At 41.4% G+C, this 23,295-nt stretch overlaps 1 protein-coding gene across 5 annotated transcripts in view; it reads left to right on the top strand.

Annotated features, from left to right (window-relative positions):
- PCDH15 (protocadherin related 15) overlaps positions 1-23,295 on the top strand; it is a 1,497,017-nt gene that overhangs the window by 621,411 nt on the left and 852,311 nt on the right. For all 5 annotated transcript variants that reach the window (XM_030569599.1, XM_030569597.1, XM_030569596.1 and 2 more), the window contains one exon: positions 4,096-4,159. The gene's annotated coding sequence lies outside the window, so the exon portion shown is untranslated. The remainder of the gene's footprint in view (positions 1-4,095; positions 4,160-23,295) is intronic.

The following is a 23,295-nucleotide window of genomic DNA, read 5'->3' as shown; positions in this document are numbered from 1 at the left end:
TGGTTCGAGGCAAAAAGGCATTCTGTAAACATTGGAAGTCAAATACTGCTGAAGAAAATTGAGAAAGCATAAACTCTGGTAAGTCAAGGTTAAAAGTATAATTAGGCAGGCCCAAAAAGAATTTGAAGAGCAACAACCAAAAGACACAAACTATTTTTATGTACACCACAAACAAGAAGTCTGACAAACAATCAATGAGGCCACTGGACGATCAAAGTGCTAAAGGAGCACTCACGGAAGATGAGGCTGTTGTGGAGAAGCTAACTGATTTTTTTTTGCACCAGTCTTCACTGCAGAGGATGGGAGAGAGATTCTCACATCTAAGCTATTCTTTTTAGCTGACAAATCTGAGGAACTATCCCAGATTCCAGTGTCAATATTAGTTTTGGGAACAAATTGATAAATTAAACAATAAGAAGTCACCAGGACCAGATGGTATTCACCCAAGAGTTCTGAATGAACTCAAAGATGAAATTGCAGACTTCAAAGTGTGGTGCATAACATATCATTTAAATCAGCTTCTGTACCAAATGCCTGGAGGTTAGCTGTTGTGATACCAATTTAAAAAAAAAGGCTTCAGAGGGGATCCTGGCAATTGCAGACTGTTAACCATAACTTCAGTACCAGGCAAATTGATTGAAACTAAAGAACAAAATTGACGTATTCATTTATGTATCTGATTTGTTGGGGAAGAATTAACATAGCTTTTGTAAAGAGAAATCATGCCTCACCAATCTATTAGAATTCTTTGAGGGGATCAACAAATGTGTAGACAAGGGTAATCCCAGTGCCCATATAATGTATTTGGACTTTCAGAAAGAACTTTGACAAGGTCCCTCACCAAAGGCTCTTAAGCAAAGTAAGCAGTCATGAGATAAGAGGGGAGGTCCTTTCATGTATCAGTAACTAGTTAAAAGACAGGAATTAAATGATAGGAATAAATGGTCACTTTTTTCTAAGGGAGAGAGGTAAATAGTGCTATCATCCAGGCATCTGTCCTGGGACCAACCCGGTTCAACATCTTCATAAATGGTCTGGGAAAAGGTGGCAAAATTTGCAGGTGATACAAAATTACTCAGGATAGTTAAGTTCAAAGCTGACCTGGGAAGAGTTAAAAAGGCATCTCACAAAACTGGGTGACTAGGCAACAAAATGTCAGATGAAATTCAATGTTGATAAATGCAAAGTAATCCACATTGGATAACATAATCCCAGCTATATATACAAAACGATGGGATCAAAATAGCTGTTACCACTCAAGAAAGATGATGGAGTACTTGAGCAAATGTTTCAGAGAACTATCCACAATGCACAGCAGCAGTCAAAAAAACAGACAGAATTTTAGGAACCATTAGGAAAGGGAGAGATAATCAGACAGTAAATATGCCACTCTTGAAATCTATGGTTTGCCACAGCTTGAATACTCCATGCAGTTCTGGTTACCCATCTTTGGGAAAAAAAGGTGTATTAGCATTACAAAAATTACAGAGAAGGGCAACAAAAATGATTAAGGATATAGACCAGCTTCAATATGATGGATTAAAAAGACTGGGACTGTTTGTCTTAAGATACAACTAAGGAGGGATAAGAAAAAGGTCTGTAATAGGGGTCTGCAATCTTTCAGAAGTGGTGTGCCGAGTCTTCATTTATTCACTTTAATTTAAGGTTCTGGTAATACATTTTAATGTTTTTTAGAAGGTCTCTCTCTATGTCTATATATTATATAACTTCTTCACACAATGTACCATCAACCCATTGAACTTACTGCCAGGGGATGCTGGGAAGGCCAAAAGTATAACTGGGTTAAAAAAAGAATTAGATAAGTTCCTGGATGATAGGTTTATCAGTGGCTATTAGCCAAGATGGTGAGGGAGCCCCAGTGCTCTGAGTGTCCCTAACCTGTGACTCCAGAAGATGGGAGTGGAGGTCAGCACCTGGCATTGGCCATTGTTGGAAGACAGGATATTGGACTAGATGGACCATTGGTCAGACTCTGTCTGGCCATTCTTATCTTCACCAGAACACCCATCTTGGGCTGTAGGAATTGTCAGACTGGATCAGACCAGTGGTCTATCTTGTCCAGATTTCTGTCTTGTATAGTGGGCAGCCGCAGCAGTGCCTTCTGAAGAAGAAACTGTGTGATAGGAATTAGAGGATATAACTCTCCTTATCTCTAGGGAAAGTTTTCTATAACCCTGAATACCTTTGCTTTCAGCAGAACTCCATAATGGTTCTAGGATCCATCTACGTGGATCTGATTGTAGGATTTTCATTCTAAAGGATCATTTTCAGAAGCTCATAATTTTGTCAAACTTCTACCTTTTAGGCTGAAATTTGGCACATTTGTTTCTAGCCTAAGAGCAGGTTGTTTTGGAAGTTAGAGAAAAAACAATTTGCCTGTTTCAGAAACTTCAAAGAAAGAGGAAAATAAAAGGAGATTTTACAATAATAAATAAATAAGTTATTTTAATCAGTATTCACACACATACAGGAGGTTGTAGAAACTTGTAATTTGGCCAGGACATATTTCCCATGTTACAGAAGTGCTTTAAGATGATCTAGTGAAAACTAGCTTTCATGTGTCCATGAGCACACTGAGTTTTGTAGGCTGTTCTTTTTTTTTTTTGTATGTATGTATGTATCTATTTTATCTAATCTACCTATAAGATAGATACGCTGCTGTAGAGAAGGCCACAAAGCCGCAGTTTACAGTTACTTAGAATTCTGAAATCTCAGCTTTTAGGCTAAAATTTTCCAAGGTCACTGCAAATTTGTGGGGTTTGTTGGAAAGTTTGAGATGGTTTTGAGTGTGAAAACATGAAAATTCTACCCTTCTCTCTCTTTTAAAGAGCCTATAGCTGGAGAGAAGGAAGTTTTGAAAACTGAAATTTGACATGGAATGAGTCTTTGCTTAGAAGCAATTCACAGCCTTTTACTGTTATTTTCAAGACCACTTAGAGAGAGATTAATGAGTCTTCTCTACAGCCTTAGCTAAGAGCCATATAGCTTTAGCCTATGCATTGAGCTCCAGAGGTCCCTGGTCATCAGCGGGTGGGACTGAACCTTGGACCTCTGGAGCTCAGTGTATGAGCTAATGAAATATGGCTCTTAGCTAAGGTTGTAGAGCAGACTCCTCAATCTCTCTCTAAATGGTCTAGGTGCCACTGCATGGGACAGAGCACCACACCCAGGTGGTGTGTGGTTTACATACTTCTTCTAGCTAAGGAAGTACATTTCAAGCTTCAGAGACTTCACAGTTGAAATCCTGGATGAGTCCCCACTTGTAACACCGACAAACCCCGGTTCTTGGTGGGTGGGATCAAACCTGGGGTCCCTGGAGCTCAGTGCATGAGCCTCTACTGCATCAGCTAAAAGCCATATGACCTTTTGCTAAAGTTGTAGAGCAAACTCATTAATCTCTCTCTAAATGGTCTCAGTTCCACTACCTGGGACAGCGCACCTCACCCAGGAGGTTTGTGGGTTACACATGCACAATAGATTTCATTAGATAAACTCATTTAGCAGGTACTTAAGGAAAGTCATACTGAGCTTTCATGAGCAGCTGAGTTAGCTTCTCAGACAACTGGCCAGTCTCCTGTATAGCTGAAAGTGCTACAGAGAATGGAGTATGGCTGTCTACTGGACTACATAAACTGCACAGGGTCTGACATTAAGAGTTCAGACCTCTGTAGATCTTGTAAGGAATGAAGAGAGCTTCCTGCAGAGTTTGTAACTTTTGCCTGTGGTGCATCTTCCCTACTTGGGTAATTCCTCTAGTGTGACCACTTAACAGACTTCCTTCAGTGTGTCAGGTGATCTAGGTCTTCTTTGTCCCAATTCAGAGAAATGAAGTGCTTATGGTTGTTCTTTTTCATCATCTGTCCTGGAAGTCAATGTGAGGGGAAATGTTTTGTCAAACACTGCATGTTTACTGGGCAATGGAGTCACAGTTAGGACTGCTTCCAGCAGCTTAGGTTAGGAGGACAGGGAATAGCATGAATGTTAGCAAAACATTTGACCATGATTAGTTGGTTGAATAGAGACAATATTTGTATGGTTCAGGGTATTAATAATTATATTTGCCAATTCCTACAGAATGCATCATTCTGTGACATCACAGCAAACTCAGCTGGAGTATGAAGAGACCCTCAATTGTTTGGTAAGTCTCAGTTTCTAACATAGGAGAAAAAGAAGTTGAAAAATATGTCATTCACATAAAGGGCTGGTATAAAGAAGATACTGCAAGAATAAGGAAATTTGTACATCAGAAAACACAAAGTTAAATGACTGTAAAATTAGAATGGAGGAAGAGGGGAGAACAACTGAACTAACAATCAAGGTTTACCAAAAACAAGGGCCACAGCCTCTGCTGCTGTAAATTGTCATTGTTCCTTTGACATTAAGGGAAAACCAGCTGAAGACTTGCCCCAATAGATCCTCCAGTATTTAGGTATAATTGCCATCTTTTATTAATTACAGTGCTTTTCATTTTGTTTTGTTCTCCTAATGCTGATCTCTAGGTACTAGTGTTTTTAATTCTAAAATTTATATCTATTTATTTTTTATTTTATGGCAATATTAATCCTTAACATTTTTTCTTTTATTTATGGACCTGTACTGCATTCCAAAAGATGTACAATACTTTAGCTAAGGGGAGACAGATCTTCTGCCCACCGTACTTGCACAGCTAAACCTATATTTTGGGGGTTCTACAAGGTTTAGCCACAAAACCCCCACAAAAATTATTTAGACATAGCGTGAAGTCATACAAAAGTATAATTTTGTCCTAGTGATTAATTTTGTCCCATAGATTAACGTTGTTATTGTGTGATATATCACAAGTTGCACTGTATATTTCTGTGAGCTTTTGTGCCAGTTTGTTGTGTAATACAGTTACTGGGCAGTTTGCACATTTATGCTTTAATAGCTGAAAACCCTTGCTGTCACACAGGTATGGCAGTTGGGCCAAGTAACCCACTAGGTGTGCAGGCTCCCTCATGTAACCAGTGACATCGTTGCATGCAAATTTAGTTGTAGAATAAGGGTGGCAACAAGTTGAGTTACCTCTGAAATCATAATAGTCTAGGACTCTTGGCGTGGCATAGTTACTCTATGGTAGCTATAAATCACATGGATGTAATTTGTAAAGTCAGAATGGCTAAGAACTTAAAAATTGGATGATAACAGATCACAAATCAGGGTGTTTATTGAACCTAGAGATATTCTAAACAGAAAGAGTGCTCAACCATGTTCGTAGCTGTTTCCATTGCTTCACATTGACTCAACAGACATTCTGGACTTTAGAATGTCTGTCAATGGGTCATTCTGGACTTCAGAGTGACTCACTGACAGAGTGTCAATCCTGGAATCTTCTTTTATAGATTCTACATTAGGGTAAATTTGTCAGTGAACTTATTCTTAACATTAAAGTAAACAAGTGTGATGGTACACATATATCACTGGGAGTTATCTACACATATGTCATGGACAAATCTGTGCTGGAGGTATTAGGTAAGTGTCTGTCTCTGTGCTCAGTAAATGAGTACAAGCCAAGGAGGAGCCATGTAAAGGGTAAAGAGTATTCTGCCATCACTTTCTGGCTGTCACACTTGCTTTAGACATAACTTTATATATATTTACTTCCACATAGTAAAATAGATAGTCAAATCTAATCATTCATGTTTTATTACTATACCTAAAGCTAAGAAAGACCTATTCCTTGGCTTGATACAATTTCCAAAGTCTTGCTTTCCCATGTGCATCTTTAAGGAACCCTGGGTTCTATGCATAATTGGCAGATCTTTGTTTTCCAGCAGGGCATAGGAATGTAGTTCCACGGGAAATGGAAAAGGGGAATATAAAATTTAGCAATGCATTTGAATTTTTTCTTTTTAATTGTGTTTCCCCCCAAAAAGTCTGAGAGTCTACAGGGCTGGGAATAGAAAATATCTCATTAAATTAACATGGAGAAATAGATGGGAGTTTTTAAAGGAGATTATATAAGAAGAGAATGTACACTGTTTTTTTGTTTTGTTTTTTTTAATATTGCTTTATAGCTTGTGTATAATGTTTGCAGCTTTTTCTGGTATTCTGTTTTCTTTTATTCACTGCCCTCTAGAGGTCTTACAAAAGAAATTAGATGAAGAGAAAATGAGTCTGCTACAATGACTGTGTCTGTCAATTGTTGCTGTGCATTGGCTAATCCACTATATTTCAAAACGAATCCATAGATTCACCACGAACTGAATGGAACGTGCCACTTGTCTGAAAAAGAAACAAAGAAATAATTGTGTAAAAAGTCCACTTTTCAATGAATCAAAAGAAAAGGAATATATCACAGATCTTATTTTAAGAGTACAAGACAAAAACTATGTGATATACTGTAAGAAAATTTATATGCAGTACTCTTATCAATAAGATTTATAGCATAGTGTTACTTGTGTATCTGATGTTTCTATCTCTCTCTCTCTCTTTCAGTAGTTTTCAGTTGCAGGTATTGTATGGTAGACCATCTTTATAGCTGAACCAGACAAGTTATACTACATCTTTCAAACTTGCTGTTAAGAGTCCAAAAGAAAGCAAAACACATACCTTTTGTTTAAAAATATTAACACCTGCTCTAACAAATATTTCCTCCAAGGACCTGAGAAATCTGAGCTGTGATCTTCCTGGTTTCTCTGCCACAGAATTACAGCAATAGTAGCAAATAGATTTGTAGAAGAAATGATTCTTTCAAACCTTTGATTAGGGTCTGTCATTCAGACAGAGACAATAGCAAATCTCATTTCTTAGGATGTTAAGGAGATGGTTATTTGTCTATCTTTAATACTAATTTCATTTTTTAAAATGGCTGTCTACTTCTAGACTTCTACAAAAGTGATTTGAAGGGTTTTTAAAACATTGCATTTCACCTTTAAAGTAAAACAAACAAAGATAGTTGAAGCATTTTCAACATTGTGTTATATTTTGATTGTAAGCTGTTTGAGACTGGGACCATCTTTTTGTTGTGCGTTTGTACAGCGCCTAGCGCAAAGGGGTCCTGATCCATGACTGAGTCTCCCAGGCACTACCACTGTACTGATAAATAATAATAAGCATTTCTTGTAACTTGTTCTGATGATACAAACTGTGTGACAGCCTTCAGTGCATTAGTATTTCATTCTTAAGTAGGCAGGGAAAGATCACTTTTTGTCACTGATATTAAAATCATCTAATCTCTTTAGGTTTTGATATTCTATACATCTCATGGAATGGCTGCAAAAGCTGCAATTACATATATTAGTTTATTTGTTTGTTCAAAGTAAAATTAAAATGAAAGGCCCTTCAGTCTTAAATTAATGACATTTTTAGAGTTGTTGAAGTGTCAAAAAAATAAACCTATATCTCAAACTTGGGCAAATTCTGCCCCAAAGTCAGGTTTAAAACTGAATTATATCTCAGTTTTAAACCTGAGAGAGATTATTTAAAAATGCTGACAACCACTAGAGATAATGTATTGGCTTGAGTGGGGTCACTGTGTTGATAATATAGAACATTTTTATGAGTGTTCACTCTTGGGTGCCTACTTTCACCTACTTTTCAGTTATTGAAGTTCCACAGCTCCCATCAGTGGGCACCCAAAATTAATGAGCCCCACCCTGGAAAACTTGACCATTAATGATGAATACAGAAAACTGATTTACTTATACCATAACCTTTGGGCCAGAATGCCCTTCTTAATTGCTAATTTATTTGGGATTGCTGTGTCACGGAGGAATTCAAATCTCCTGGTATCAAAGAATTAAAGGGGAAATCATCCATTGGAAACTATCATTTACAGCAGAGCTCTTTACTTATCATGAGATGTTCAAGACTGAAGCAGGGAAGAGCTCTAAAGCACTTGTTTTCTTGAATCTGCTCATTATGTATTACACTAGAGGGATATAATAGGTGTTAGAAGTACCTAGAGAGCATTACTTAGAAAAAAACACACTTAATAGAAATATCTACAAAGACCATGTGAATTAATTCAGGAGATGGGTAAGTGCAAGAGGGAGGTAAGCCACTGAACTAGTTGTAGTCTCCTAGGGAGAAGTGGGAAGTGAGAACAGTGCAGTTTTCCCTCCTCTCTTTAATTTCTTCCAACACCTCAATTCATTTCTCTAACAGCCACTGCTGAAGGAAGCTGTACTACTCTATTATCCTCTCCACTTCTCTGCTGCTCCTTTGTCCAACCTCACACACACACAGAAAGTGGCAGTATCAAAGAGGATCAATGCCTGAATTCTGAGTCTGCATGTAGCACCTACTGCAAGCCAGCATTGTACGCACAGGCTTTCCTTTATCTGCTAAAAACTCACCGCTGTCTTCCAGTAATCTGTTTCAGAGATAAGCATCCTGATTTTATGGATGGAAAGCCTGGTCAGCTCCTTCATGGGAAATTCCACGACATGATAGTTTTGCTATATGTCAGTGTCAGTCAAACAAAATCTATGCATAGTGCAGCAATAAAGAGCTGGTAATATCTGTGATTTGGAGTCAGTAGTTTTTAAGTACCAATTTTGTTTTATTTTTACCAGATGTTACTTGATAACTCTCACGCTATAGAAATAACTGATCTCTTTCTCACACAGATGTATTCTTCTTAACATTAGTCACAAACACATTCTGCATACTGTTTTAACTGTCTCTACATTTCTATACAAAAATAGTATAGTGTGATTTCTAATGTTTTCATGAAAGATATGCACAAAAACATGCTGAAAACATTCATTAAACAAAAAAAGGTATGCTGAAAACGTTTATTATTTGGTGGATATTTGGCCTGTAAATTATGGACTGTTATGGTCAAATAAATTGGAGTTTGTAGCCTACGTCATAACAGCAAGGTATCTACATATATAAAATCATTGCTGCAGTTGGAACTAATTGGTGCCTTTTCTGACATTCTCAGCACTGTTAATTTGTACATAATCAATGTATATAGATTTATGCAATGGAGGAAAACAACACTTGTTTGTATACCTGTCGTAATATTTTTCAGACTTTAGTTATCCTCTCTTAGTTACCTTAGAAATACTTAAACAGGATGATGTATCTGTTCTGTAGAGTTCCTCTGTTAGATTTCATACTTGCTAATCTAGAATTTTGCACTGAAGGCAAAGTCTTCAAACATTTTATTTATTCAATGTATAGTACTTTTATTTCAGAAAAGGTAAAGATTTTCTTTGAATATTGAATAGAGCTGGTTGGGAATATTTTTCAGTTGAAACATTTCAGTGAAATATGGGGTTTTGTCAAAATCAAAATTGTCATGGGAAAATGTAAATTTTAACACATTTTTTTAACAGGAAACATTAATTTAGGATTGACATTTGACAAAATGAAACACTGAATTTAGGATTGACATTTCAAAATGAAATATTTTGTTTCAAATGAAAATGTTAGAATATTTGTTTTGACATTATGTACTCAAAATGTTTCAAAACATTTCATTTTGTGAAAAATGTTGATATTTTCCTTTTATAACCCATTTTGTTATAGAAACACATATAGAAATGTAGGCATTTCATGAAAGATAGAAATTTCATTTTCTGACAAGCTCTTATTTTTAACCAAATTGCGTACCCATGTTAAGTGAGAATCATTTTCCCCCTAAATCCGTGATCAAAATGCCTCCAGAGCTGAGAAATATTCACATGAAATGAAATACAAACCAGGTGCTGCAAGAATATATTGTGCTCCTAATCTCTATGCCCTGGTACTAATGACTTATGGAAATTTAGTTCATAATATAGGATAGTGTTTTTGCTGGATGAGGAACGCCTTCTGCATTGACACTTCATTATTATAGTATGTTTTTGCTTAATGTTGTGACTTCTTAAACATCTAATTTCTCACACTATTGCACGTTATTTAAAACTATTTTCTTGACTACACAAATTAATCTGTAGACAAGAACAGAAATATTTTGTGTTAAATGATCTAACCCAAATTTTGAGAACTGAAGATACCCTCATGCACTTAGATAACTTCATGGGAGGAATATCTGGTAGGAATGGAAAGGATTCTAAAGCTTTTTAAGGAGTCAGGGTTTACATGCGCAGGAAACAAATGTCAATTTGAAAGAAACATCATCTTCCTAGAACAGAGGTCTTCAATTTATGGGGTGCACCCCCTTAAGAAGGTGTGGAATAAGGTTTGGGGAGCACTGCTGGGACCTGCAGCAGCCCCCATAGGGGGTGGGAAAGGAGCGCTGCCAAGCAGGGCCGGTGCAACCTATTAGGCAACCTAAGTGGTTGCCTAGGGCACTAGCATTTGGGGGGGCGGCATTTCAGGTCCTTCGGCGGTGGCCGGATCTTCGGCTGCCCCGGTCGTCATCGGCATTTAAGTGGAGGGACCTGGGGCAGGAGGGCACAGAGAGGGCTGCCTGCAGCAAGTAAGGGGTGAGACCAGAGCAGTGGGCCCTGCCAGAAGGCAGTATCCTGAAGGGGACACCGCCGAGCAGGAAGCAATGCGGGTCCAGACAACAGAAAAGGAGCAGAAGATGGTCGGGACACCACTGACAGAGGGCGCTCCACCAAGGACTGAGCTAATTCCCTGGAGTCACCAGCGGGAGGCGCTGCAGTGGTGAGTCCCAACACTGTTACAGTACCCCACAGGAAGGAATTCCCAAGCTGTCACCTTGGGAGTTTAATATCAGCGTGGAGTGGCCAGTATTAATTTTTAGAATCCTTGCAGGCCCCCAGCTTCTGCACTTGAAGTACCAGAGTGGAGAATTGGTTTTGACAGCCACCCTCAACTTAAAAGACACATTTCCATTTTTCCAAGGCACGGGCATTTCCTCTGCTTTGTGTTGGGTCAGTGACATTTTCATTTCACGGCACTGCCCTTCGGTCTCTTGTCAGCCTCGAGAGTATTTACGAAGTGCATAGTGCCAGTGGACGCTTACCTGAGGTGCATAGAGGTGCAAACGTATCTGTACCTCATTGACTGGTTAATAAAGGGCCGATTCTGGGATCAGGTGCGGTATCATCTCAACCTGGTTTGCTCCACCTGTTGCAACCTCTTTCTCGCTGTTAATATGCAAGAAAAAGTCGACCTTAATTTCAGAGCAATGCATAGAGTTCATTGGAGGGGTTCTCAACTCTACTCGGCCACAGCCTTCCTCCCTGAGGCTTGGTTCAAAGTCATGGCGGATCTGATTTTGTGCATGCACTGCCACCCTCTCACCACCATTGACATGTGCCTGTAATTGTTGGTCCACATGGTGGCCTCCACTTATGTGGTCCAGCACATGTGGATCCACCTCAGGCCCCTGCAGGCCTGGCTGGTGTTGGTCCGTGTCCCCATCAGACAAAGCGTGGACCGTGTGGTCGGGATCTTGGACCATGTGCTGTCATCAGTCACATGGTGAAAGAATCCTGCATTGGTGTTGGAGGGAGTTCCCTTTGTGGCTCCATCTCTGTCAGTGTCCCTCATCTCCAATGCTTGGGATTGGGAGCTCAGCTGGGCGATCTCCACACACAAGATTGTTGCTTGAGTCATAATCGCTCCCTACACATCAAGGGCCGGGAGCTCAGAGTGGTTCACCTGGCCTGCCAAGGCTTCCTACGTCACACAAAAAGCAGCATGGTCCAGGTCCTGCCAGACAATACAGTGGCTGTGTTCCATATCAACAAGCAAGGCAGAGCCAGATCATCTGCCCTTTGCCAGGAAGCCCTCAGGCTCTGGGACTTCTGTTTACAACATGACATTAATCTTGGAACTGCACACCTCTCCGGCGCCAGGAACAATTTGGCAGATTGCCTCAGCAGGACCTTCTCATCTCACCACAAGTGGTCCTTCCATCTGGAAGTGGTCAGCATCATCTTCCAGAGGTGGGGAACTCCCCAGTGGACCAATTTGCATCCAGAACAGGAAATGCTAAGTTTTTTGCTCAATTCGGGGAAAACGACAGAGGCTTACTGTCAGACACTTTTCTACTCCTGTGCCACTAATTCACAAAGTCCTCATGAAGATCAAGCAGGACAGGGCGAAGGTGATCCTCATAGTGCCGGCTGGGCCACGCCAGCACTGGTTTGCATGATGCTGGACCTCTCGGTGGCTCCTCTGTTACAGCTGCCACTCAGGCCAGCCCTCTGTCCCAAAAGCATGACAGTCTTCTGCATACAAATCAGACAGCCTTGCACCTGATGACTTGATTGCTGCATGGTTAAATGCAGAGGAGCAGGATTGTTTGGCCACTGTCCTGCAGGTCCTGTTGGACAGCAGAAAGCCCTCCACCAGAGCAGCCTACCTGGCCAAATGGAAGCAGTTTGCTTATTGGACCTCAGATAAAGGCATTCAGCCCAAGCAGGCCTCATTGCAGTTAATCTTGGACTACCTTCTGCAGCTCCAAGCACTTTAATCTATCAAGGTCCATTTGGCTGCTATTTCAGCCTTCCATTTGCCACTCGGGAGTAGTTTTCACCCAGGACATGACTTCTAGGTTCCCCAAGGACCTCGAGTGCCTCTACCTGCACTAAGGGACCCCATTCCACCATGGGACCTGAATCTTGTGCTGTCACAGGCCACAGGACCTCCTTCGAACCACTGGCTTCCTGCTCTCTCTTTTTCCTTTCCTGGAAGGTCATGTTCCTGGTTGTGATAACATCCGCCTGCCAGATCTCTGAGATTAGGATGCTTATCTTGGAACTGTCCTATATGTCTTTTACAAAGACAAGGTCCAGCTGCAGTCACACCTGGCTTTCCTGCCCAAGGCAGTTTCTGTTTAATATGGGCCAAGACATTTATTTACCTGTCTTTTTTCCAAAGCCGCATAAGTCAGAGGAGAAGCAAAGGTTTCATTCCCTAGATGTCAAGAGGGCACTAGCTTTCTACATTGAAAGGACCAAGCCATTCCGCAAGTCGACCCACTTGTTTGTCGTGGTGACTGGTAGGATGAAAGGCCATCCAGTGTCTGTCAAATAATTTCTTCTTGGATCACTGCCTGCATTTGCTGCTGCTACAATCAGGCAAAGGTACCCCCTTCAGTGATTGTAACTGCCCACTCAGCTAGGGTGCAGGCCTCTTCAGCAGCTTCCCTAGTCCAGGTGCCTATCCAGGACATCTGTAGGGCGGCCACCTGGTCATCCATCCACACATTTACATCCCATTACGCCCTTACCCAGCAGACCTGGGATAATGCTGGCTTTGGTAGAGCAGTGCTGTCAGCTGCTTGACTGTGAAATCCGAGCCCACCTCCTAGAGGCTTGTGAGTCTCCTAGAATTAAATTGACATGAGCAAGTACTTGAAGAAAAACTGATTACCTACCTTTTCATAATTGTTGTTCTTCGAGATGTGTTGCTTTTGTCCATTACATTATCTGCCCTACCTCTCTGTTGGAGTTGCCAGCAAGAAGGAACTGATAGGGCATAAAGTTGGTGGCACCTAGTATACCAGCATATGGAAGTGACACTCAAGAGGGATACCACAGCTGATTCTACAGATACCACAAAGGCAAAAATCTCCGACTGTGCAAGCACCTATAATGGAATAGACATGAGCAACACATCTTGAAGAACAACAGTTACAAAAAAGTAGGTAACCATTTTTCCATGCTTAGATTCTTGGTCAGGGAAGACCAACAAGACGGGGATATGAAGACAACTTTTTTTTTTTGTCTTTGCATATAACATCAGCTGGCACTCAACTATGCATTACTCCACTTACAAGATTATTTTTGAACTCTGAAACCCATGCTTCTCTGGTACTTAATGTTTGGGCAGGAAGAACTGTCAAGGCCTCCTGTATCTACACCAGTAAGAGATGCAGAGAAGTCTTATATGAGTGACCTAAGAATAGCATTCCAGAAGGAGGAGGAACTGATGAGATGAAAGTGGAGCACGCTAGTCACAAAATGCCAGGAAGAAGGTCAATTACATGCCCATTCAGGAATGAAGAGTGTGGCCATGCAACTGGAAAAAGCAGCCTGGAGAAAATCCCAAACATATTCCTTTTTCAAGTAATTTAAAAACTGAACAACTTATCCTTGCTGATACAAAAGAAAAAAAAAACCCTAATCCCTTTGAAGTTCATCTAGAACTGGTGCACAGAGTCAATGAAAGAAAGGGGAGGACTGATGATGATGCTCAACAACTATCTCAGAGGGATGCAAAAGAGGATTTGGAGGTATCATAGCGAGTTTCCTGTGGCACATATTAGTAGACCAGTTCTGGAGTGTGTCCCTGGGACCTCAACACAGTGCTGTCTTCAACAATCTGTTTATGACGTATAAACCTAACTAGAAGATATGAACCCTACACTCACTGATAATCTAAATCCAGCTATGAGTGATGTTTCCATGACTGAATATAGTACTCAATCAGGCAGACCAACACCAAAACCTCTGTGCATGGCCAAGTACCTGGATTCCTATGAGTCACTTTTAAATTCTTATTCAACTGAAGGGACTAAATTGTAATGATTAGTGCAGACACGATTTCCACCAATAGATGGTGATGTATCTTAAGGCTGGTCTACACAAACAGTTAGTTCATGGCAAACTGGTGTGAATCTACCTCACACTAGTCTACCACAGACTAACTGTCCGTGTGGACCCTGCTGACACCCATTAACAGTTGGTTAATTTAAAACAGCACTAGATTAAACCATATTAATAAACTGTTTAGATTAATTTTTCATGTAGTCAAACACTTATGTAGTTGTCTTGCATGTGGTTATAGGGATTTAGGAGGAAGGTCAGTCCTGCCTTTGTGTGCTGAAGTTGGCACTCGCAGTGTTTCAATAAATCCCTGTGATTCTATAAGTGATTATATCCTGAAATCAAGATAAGGTGAGTTCTCAGCTGGTTGAAAGACCATACTCAAAGAGTAGTTATCAATATTTCACTGTCAAACTAGGATGTATGTACTAGGGTCTCTCAGGGATCTGTTCTGGGTCCGCTATTCAATTATTTTATGTGTGACTTGGATAATGGAGTGGAGATAATGCTTATAAAATTTGTAGGCGACATCAAGCAGCAAGGGGTTGCCAGCACTTTAGAGGACAGTATTATCATTCAAAATTACTTTGAATTGGAGAATACTGATTTATCTTGTTGATTTTTGACAAAGACAAGTGAAAAGTACTACACTTCGGAAGAAAAAACCAAACACACAGCTACAAAATTGAGAATAATTGGCTAGGCTAGGGTGACCAGACCCCCGATAAAATCAGGACTGTCCCAATTTTGAGGAGTTTGTCCTGCATCCCAACCAGAGTATAGTCAGGATGCCATCTGTCCTGATATTTTGTTTCCTGGTCTTTGGCAGAGAGTCTTTCAGTCGCGGATGGTCTTTGGTGGTATTTCGGTGGCAGGTGCTTCTGTCTTTGGTGGAAAAGTTTATTACTCCCCCGCCAAAATACCGCTGAAGACCATCCGCAACTGAAGCGCTCTCCGCCGAATTGCTGCCGAACTCCCACACAGGTGAGTGTGTTTTTTAAAAAAAAAAAAAAAGTACCCCCCCGCCCCCCGCTGTAGTCCTGATATTTTCCCCTTAACATCTGGTCACTCTAGGCCAGGCATCAGCATTACAGAAAATGAACTGGGGGGGTGGATCACAAATTGTTGACTCGTAGGCAATATGATGCAGTTGCATAAAAGGCAAATATTCTGTTGTGTCCAGTTTTTGGAGCTACACATTAGGAAAGATGTGGACATATTGGAGTCCACAGGAGAGGGGGACGGGGAAGGCTTAGGTCAAGTTTTATGAGGAAAAGTTTTAAAAGAAATCCTGGACATGTTTAGTCTTGAGAAAAGAAGACTGAAAGAGATAAGTCTTCAAATATGTTCAGGATTGTTATAAAGAGGACTGTAATCAATTTTCTCCATGGCCACTGAAGTAACAAGCTTAATCTGCAGCAAGGGAGATTTTAGGTAAAACATGAGAAAAATATTCTGACAATAAGGATAGTTAGGTACTGGAGTAAGTTATCAAGGAAGGTTGTGGAATCTGCATAACTAAAGGTTTTTCAGAAAAGGTTAGAGACACATTTCTCCAGGATGGTCTAAGTATATTGAATCCTACCTCAACCTGCTGGGATGGACAAGATGATAGCTTGACTTCCTTTCCAGTCCTACTTTTCTATGATTATATGATTTTGCATCCACTGTGATGGTAATTGTTGTAACTGAAGGGATACTGACAAATTTCATATAAGCCATACGCCTCCAGATGGTAACAAATTTAAGTCATTACTGTCCTGGACTGGATTCAGACCTGCAACCCATTGCCAGTATCCTGCTGCTACTACTACGTTCTGCTACAGTAGTGAACAGACAATGGCCCCAAATAGCCTCCTTCCCTTGTCCACCTTGGTTTCCCAGGATTGGCCTGTATTTTAATATAGTTAAAAGAAGCAACCAATTCAGTGCTCCCTAGAAAAGTCCAAAAACTTTCTCCCAACCTATGGAACAGCTTGGTCACATACCTCACTTGCTTTCTTCCAGGTTCTTACAGAAGCAGCTCCAGGTGCCTGTTCTGTTACCATTGAATTGGTGGTAGTGCAGTATCCCTGTTCTGGAGACAAAGGCTTGTTTTCACAATCATTCTCTGCTCCTTGTATTCCCAACAACAGCATTGCCATCAAGTGCAGTTTGGGATAAGAGGTTTAACAGAATGTGAGGGGAAGATGTGAGGAACCTCTGTATTGCAAATCTTTTGAGACTCTGAATAAAATAGGTATATTAAAGTAACCTAAAATTTATTAGAATGTGAATACCATCATCCAGTAATCCCCAGACTCATGACTCACTTGGACAATTTATGGTATGATTTGTTTAAAATGGTGGTAACTATGACTATGAGTTGGCCTGGATTCCAAAAGTGTGGAGAGAGAACAGATCAAACTGAAGTCCAAGGAGTTTCAGGTGCTCAGCACTTCAAAAAGTCAGGTTATCTACTCATTAAGTCTGGTACAAATTGTTACTTTTAGTTTGTTTTCCTGCTCTAATAATTATGAAATGAATATTTTATGACTGTTTAAAAATTAGGTGCAATAGATGACTGAAAATAATAGAGCCATTCATGCTGTTGCTCTGCTCTGGATCTTTGAACTATAAATGTTTTAGGTATCAGACACCAAGAAAATTATTAGAGCAAATGGAAATCTCTTCTCTCAGAATAACATCCAAACAAAGATTTTTGTATGAAAGGATTTCAAGAAAAAAATCTGTTTCAGGAGAACCAAAATGGCTTCCCAGATGCCCACCTGAAAAGCTGTTGTCAGTTTCACTTTTTAGAGGTAGTGATTCCATTCTGCAGAAAGTGACATTGACAGGAGCCTTCCTGCATGGCTTCAGGGAAGGCAGAGAGCTAGGGATCTCATCCTCCCTCCTCAGCTTCAGAACTGGAGTCCTCCTGGGCACTAAGCCTCTCTGCCAGCTTCAGTAGCTGGAGAGACAGAGAGCTGGAGTGTTCAGCCTCTGCAGCCCTGGAGCTGGGTAGTAGGCAGAGAGTCAGGGAGTTAGGCTTGGCTGCCATTCTGTCTGTAGTCGGAAAGTGAAACCGACAAGAACCTTTCAGCGGAGCATCTAGGAAGCTGTCATTTCCATTTTCCTAATGGAAAAATGAAAAAAGGGAGGAAAAAAAAAACCTGTATAGTAGACTGTAGTAACAAAGATAGTCTGCAAGTGGCAGCATAAATTTGGAAACTGCAGAAATGTCTAAACATATTAACAAATTGTGTTCGGTATATTGCAAGAATATTTCATGACCCGGGGGACCCAACAACTGGAAGACTGTGTAGGTCTACAGAAATGCCCATCAATAAGAAGTGTATTATTGAGAGAGGCATCAACAGCACTAAATACTATATATTTTGATACACTGTGTTCCTGAGAGAACATAATTTTAGTGTTTAAATCCATTATCATAATGTCAAAAGTGTTTGTAGTGCTCTACTGATGTATGAAAACAGGGACTTCAGTCACCTCATAATTAATTTCTAACTAAAGTATACCACCTTGTCTGCCGTTGAGCTCTCTCAGAGGTATTTACTAGTAGTGGAAGAGTTCATTAGGCTAGGTGCAGACCTACTTTAACTCACAGTGACATATATGCATCCCATTCCCTCTCTGCAGAGCCTCTTCTAATATAGTCCTTAGTATATTGCCCATTTGACACTGGAAAAGTAGACAACCAAGGATGTAGAAGATCTGAGGGCAGGTTTCAGGGATTAAATGAATGATCAGGTGGCATTAAACCTAACTTGTTAGCTAGCTCCATAGTGAGGGTAAAGTGCGAAGAAACATTTCTTTGGACAGATATTGTGGTGTGATCAGGCTATGTAGGCTTATCTAAGCAGATGGGAAGGTATGTTGCATGAAGATTTGTGACATCACCAACACAAACCTATTGGGTTGTCTCCCTTGACAATAATGTATACAATGCAACTTTGAACCATAGAAAAATACAGATTCATGTCAGCAGCTTGGAACTAAGACAAATTAGTGAGCAGGCTTGAATGGTGATATGGTTTTATTTGCTCAGGCAACAGCACTGTATCAATTGCTGCTAAAAGTTAGCCAAAGGGTGATGTGGAGATCCTAGACAATCACCATGATTGTTGTTGTGTGTCAGAGGAAAAAGACCGAAAATATAACACCAGAGAGACCCTAGTGTATAATCAGAGGCAGATTAAGATTTGTTAGGACCATAGCACAACAAACATTTGTGCCCCCTTGTAAGTGTATGGGACTCATCCCTGTGGTGCTTCCTGCTGGTATCTTCTGGGAATTAGCTCTCCAGCCGTCGGAGCACCCTCTGCAGCCTGGTATTCTGCTTTTCCTGGCCCCCATGTCTCTCCCGGACCCAGTGCCCCTTGCACACCGGAGTACTGCCTCAGTCTCTGGGTCTCCCCTCCCCGGGGAACCGCCACCCACTATCAACACCTTGCCTCAGTCGTAGGCTACTGCCAGTCACAAACTGTTCCCCACTCCCTGGAGTAGACTGCAGTATAAGCCACTCATCACAGGCAAGGGGGTTTGGACCTGCTGCCTACCTGTTTTGGGCTGTCCCCTGCAAACTCAGTACCTATTTGGCCTTCCACTAGGCCACAGCCTGGGGGTATCCAGGCTGGAGCTCCCCAGCTCCCTGGGCCTCTCCCCAGCCCTGCTCCACCTCAGGTACCTTGGTACACTCATAGTAGCCAGGTCGCTCCCTCTCAACAGGCTAGAGGGAGAGTCTGTCTGTGCTCCTGGCCCACCACCCTCTTATAAGGGCCAGCTGAGCCCTGATTGGGGCATGGCCTCAGCTGAGCTTACTTCCCCACTCAGCCTGGGAACTGCTGCAGCCACTGCCCTCTCCTGGGCTGTTTTAAGCCCTCTTAAGGCCGAAGCATGTGACTACCCCACTACGCCACCACCACTCAAAACCCCTACCCCCAGGGCTAAGGGGGACTCATGGCCTGGGCTTCCCAAAGTTGGCCCTCCAAGGCTGTCCCTCTAGGGCCACCCACTTCCTTTCGGAGGCCTCCCAGCCTCGGGCCATCTCGCGGGTCTCTGCCTCAGCCTTCCTGCGGGCCAGCTCCGCAGCCTCTAGCTGCGCCCGCAGGTCACGTTCCCCCAGGTCCTCTTCCTTCAGGGTCTGGATCCATTTAGTCTCTTGGGTGTAGCCCACCTGGGCCCCAGCCTCTTGCTGGGCCCACTTAGTCTGGGTTTCCTTATTGGAGACCATCCCAGTGACAGTCTGCGTCTCGACCTCTCTCGGGATCCCCTTTATCCTGGCAACTGACTCTGCCTCTAGTTCTGGCCCTTCCAGGGCCACAGGCACCTCCTCTTGTTGCCCCTCAGTTTCTCTGAGGGGGCAGTGGCTCCTAATGTGTCTGGGTGTCTGGCAGCTCCAGCAGGCTCCCCACCTCTATGCTACCCAGGACTTCTCATGGTCCAGTCAGGGTCCCGTCCCTTTGCCGGGACTGACATGGACCATCCACATTGGGCCTGGGCATGTCCACTGTGCGTGGCCCTGTTGCCCACAGGCCCAACAGGTCAGTGACTGCCGAGGTTTCCTCACCTGGCTGACCATCTTGGGGACCTGCCCTGATCCCTGCTTGGGCAGCGGCGCCCTGCTCTCACCCCAATAGGGACAGTCCCACCTTAAATTCCCCATCTGTCCGCAGGCGTGACAAGCCCTGTGCCCTTATACAGGCCTCCTGGCCTCGGCGCTCCACTTCCTGTCTTGCTGTCGGTGGCTCCTCCAAAACTCCCTCTGGAGGAGTTTCACCAGGGCCTGCTGCTCCCTTGCCAGCTGGGCCATCTGTCCATGGAGGGCCTATTGCATAGTACTGCATAGGGAAGGGAGGAAGAAAGGCTTAGGATAGCAAGGTGGTGACAGCCCTCCACGAACCTCCCTCCAAGAAATCAGATAGGAAACTGAAAGAGATTGCAAACCCAAAAAGTGAAGGGCTGATAGGCTTAATTGAAGGTGAGGGTCCAGGAACTGACCTGACTGAGAGCAAGTAAGTCAGGAGAAGCTGAGGCCCCTAAAGAGACCACCTGAAGAGGCAGTGATGGCTAATCTGAACCACAAGAATGATTAAAGCATTAGAAAACATGCCTTTTTGTGATAGACTTCAAGAGCTTAGATTAACAAATAAAAGGTTATGGGGTGACTTGATTATAGTCTATAAGTATCTACAGGGGAAATACATATTTCAGTCTAGCAGAGAAAGATGTAACACAACCCAGTGGCTGGAAGTCAAAGCTAAACAAAGTCAGATTGGAAATGAGGTGTAAATTTTTAACAGTGAAAATAAATGATCACTGAAACAATTTATGAGGGTCATTGTAGATTTTTCATCCCTGACAATTTTTAAATCAAGATTGGATTTTTTTTCTAAAAATTTGCTCTAGGAATTATTTTGGGGAAGTTCAATGGCCTCTGTTATTCAGGTCAGACTGGATGATCACAATGGTCCCTTCTGTCTTTGGAATCTACATGAATCCAGAAAGGACTGATGAAAACCATAAAACATTTAACACATTACTGGACCATACTGTGCAAATAAAGTCCACTATATCAGTTGTTTTGTGTTATAATTTTGTTTTGTAAATTTTCATTTAAAAAAATTGTTTCAGTTGCTGACAGTTATGTTTTGAGATTGTTTTGCTTAGTTAACAGTCTTCTGTCTGTGATATAAGAACTGTTAGTCAATGAAGTAAACTGTGCTTAGGGTCTTCTGCTCCTGTGTATATATTTTTTATACCACATATGTAGTTCTCTTATAGTTAGAGACTTGTCACAGATTCCCTTCCTACTAATTCTTTCCCATTTATGAATGCTGATCAGTGGATAAGCTTCAGCCTATGAAATTGAATGCTGGCAAAGGGAATTTCCCATTTGATTTTTAGACACTGAAAATGGGAGAAAGTGATTGTCCCCTCTTTTTCTCACAGAAAACCCTTCAAATCTTTTTACTATTTTTATTTTGCATGCAAAATGTTTCTGATTAGCTCTTATGTTCTTTCATGTGCAATTCAGCTTTAATACTGTTCAGTAGTGATGAGCTGCTTTCTTTAAGTAAAGGTTTGGCAGCAAGCAGGTATTTGCTACTGAGGCCAAGTTGTTAATTTCACTTGCATAAAGTTGTTGTTTTTCTTATAAATCAAAGTCGAAGGGGACGTGACAGAATTTTCTCTCCTATAGAGGCAAAGAGAATAAATACCAGTTCATTTTTGAAGCTTTAGTCAAAGCAATTCACTTTGGAATTGGATTGGAAGAACAGAAGAGAAAGGGATTCATATTTAAATTAAAATCTATGTTCTTGATTTTGGCATAAATAGCAAGGTATTTTTAAAACATTTGCAATTTCATTTTCTTGTATTTTGCAACTGATTTAAACTGCAGTACTGTTCACCTCCCTGAGTCAGATTTCTTCATCTTTTGAATTAGTTTTCCTGCAAAGGAAAAGTAAGTAGATTAATGAGTGATAAAACACCAAGAGCTTTTCCCAGTATACACATGAATAAAGGCAATTGTGAGATGTGTGAGAATATATTGAAAAATTCTTAATCAACCTAGAAACCCTTTGCTATACCCCAAAGAAAAAGAAGTCCTGTATCAGGAAGAGCTTTCTTACTTTACATTTTTGAAGTCTTGGCAGTTTTGTGCTAGTATTTATAAAAGTCTAATGTAATTCCTTGTACAGGAATGATTAGTGAAATAAGCTTTCTACTTTCTGTATTGTCTCGTATATGTATTGAGAGAAGTAGCAATATCATTTCCTATTGATCTATATAGACCAATATGTAATGCAGTTCAGAAGCCTTCACTTTTATTTGGAATTAAAATAAGTCATTTAATTGGTGAACTGTATTAAATACCAGTTCCATACAAATACATGTAATGTGACTGTTTTTTTAATGAAATTGTACAACTAATGCTCAGCATTTAAATAGCACATTGTCTGATAGTTCTTGATGACTACTCATAACCTAATAAGTTTGTAAATTTCTTCACAATTTAAGATAAGAATTTTTAACAGCAAAAAGTGTAGCCATTATGGCTATGAATACAAACTTCTCAAATATTAATTGATTTTTAATTATTGTCTTCCTGAATTTTAATGTTTATATATGCAGTGTTATAATTGTAGCTGTGCTGGTACCAGGATATTAGAGAGACAAGGTGGGTGAGTAATATCTTTTATTGGACCAATTGTTGGCGAGAGAAACAAGATTTCAAGCTACACAGAGCTCTTCTTCAGGTCTGAGGCCTTGGCTACACTGGCTGTTTACAGCGCTGCAACTTTCTCGCTCAGGGGTGTGAAAAAACACCCTCCTGAGCGCAGCAAGTTACAGCGCTGTAAAGCGCCAGTGCAAACAGTGCCCCAGAGCTGGAAGCGCGGCTTCCAGCACTGTAAGCTAATCCTCATGGGGAGGTGGAGTACCTGCAGCGCTGGGAGAGCTCTCTCCCAGTGCTGGCACTGCGACCACACTTGCACTTCAAAGCGCTGCCACGGAAGCGCTGCGCAGCAGCGCTGTACAGCTGCAAGTGTAGCCATACCCTGAGAAAGGTACTCAAAATAGAACAGCTAAATGCAAGATCAAACAGATAGGTTAGCATAAATAGTTAGCACATATTCTAAGGGACCATTCTAGGTGTAGTGGCTCTTTAACAAACATCACAACCACCACAATCTCTCTCTACAGAGGAGAGGACAGCAATAGGGTCTCTCAGAACTAACCACCAGATAGTGATCAAACTGGCAGACACTCTGGCCATGTCCACACTAGTGAGTTTACAGTGGCACAGTAGTACAGATGCATCTCTGCC

This window comes from Gopherus evgoodei, chromosome 7 (genome assembly GCF_007399415.2).
Source record: "Gopherus evgoodei ecotype Sinaloan lineage chromosome 7, rGopEvg1_v1.p, whole genome shotgun sequence".
Taxonomy (NCBI): Eukaryota; Metazoa; Chordata; order Testudines; family Testudinidae; genus Gopherus; species Gopherus evgoodei.
The sequence above is the reverse complement of the archived record's forward strand: the minus strand, read 5'-3'. Positions and strand labels throughout refer to the sequence as shown.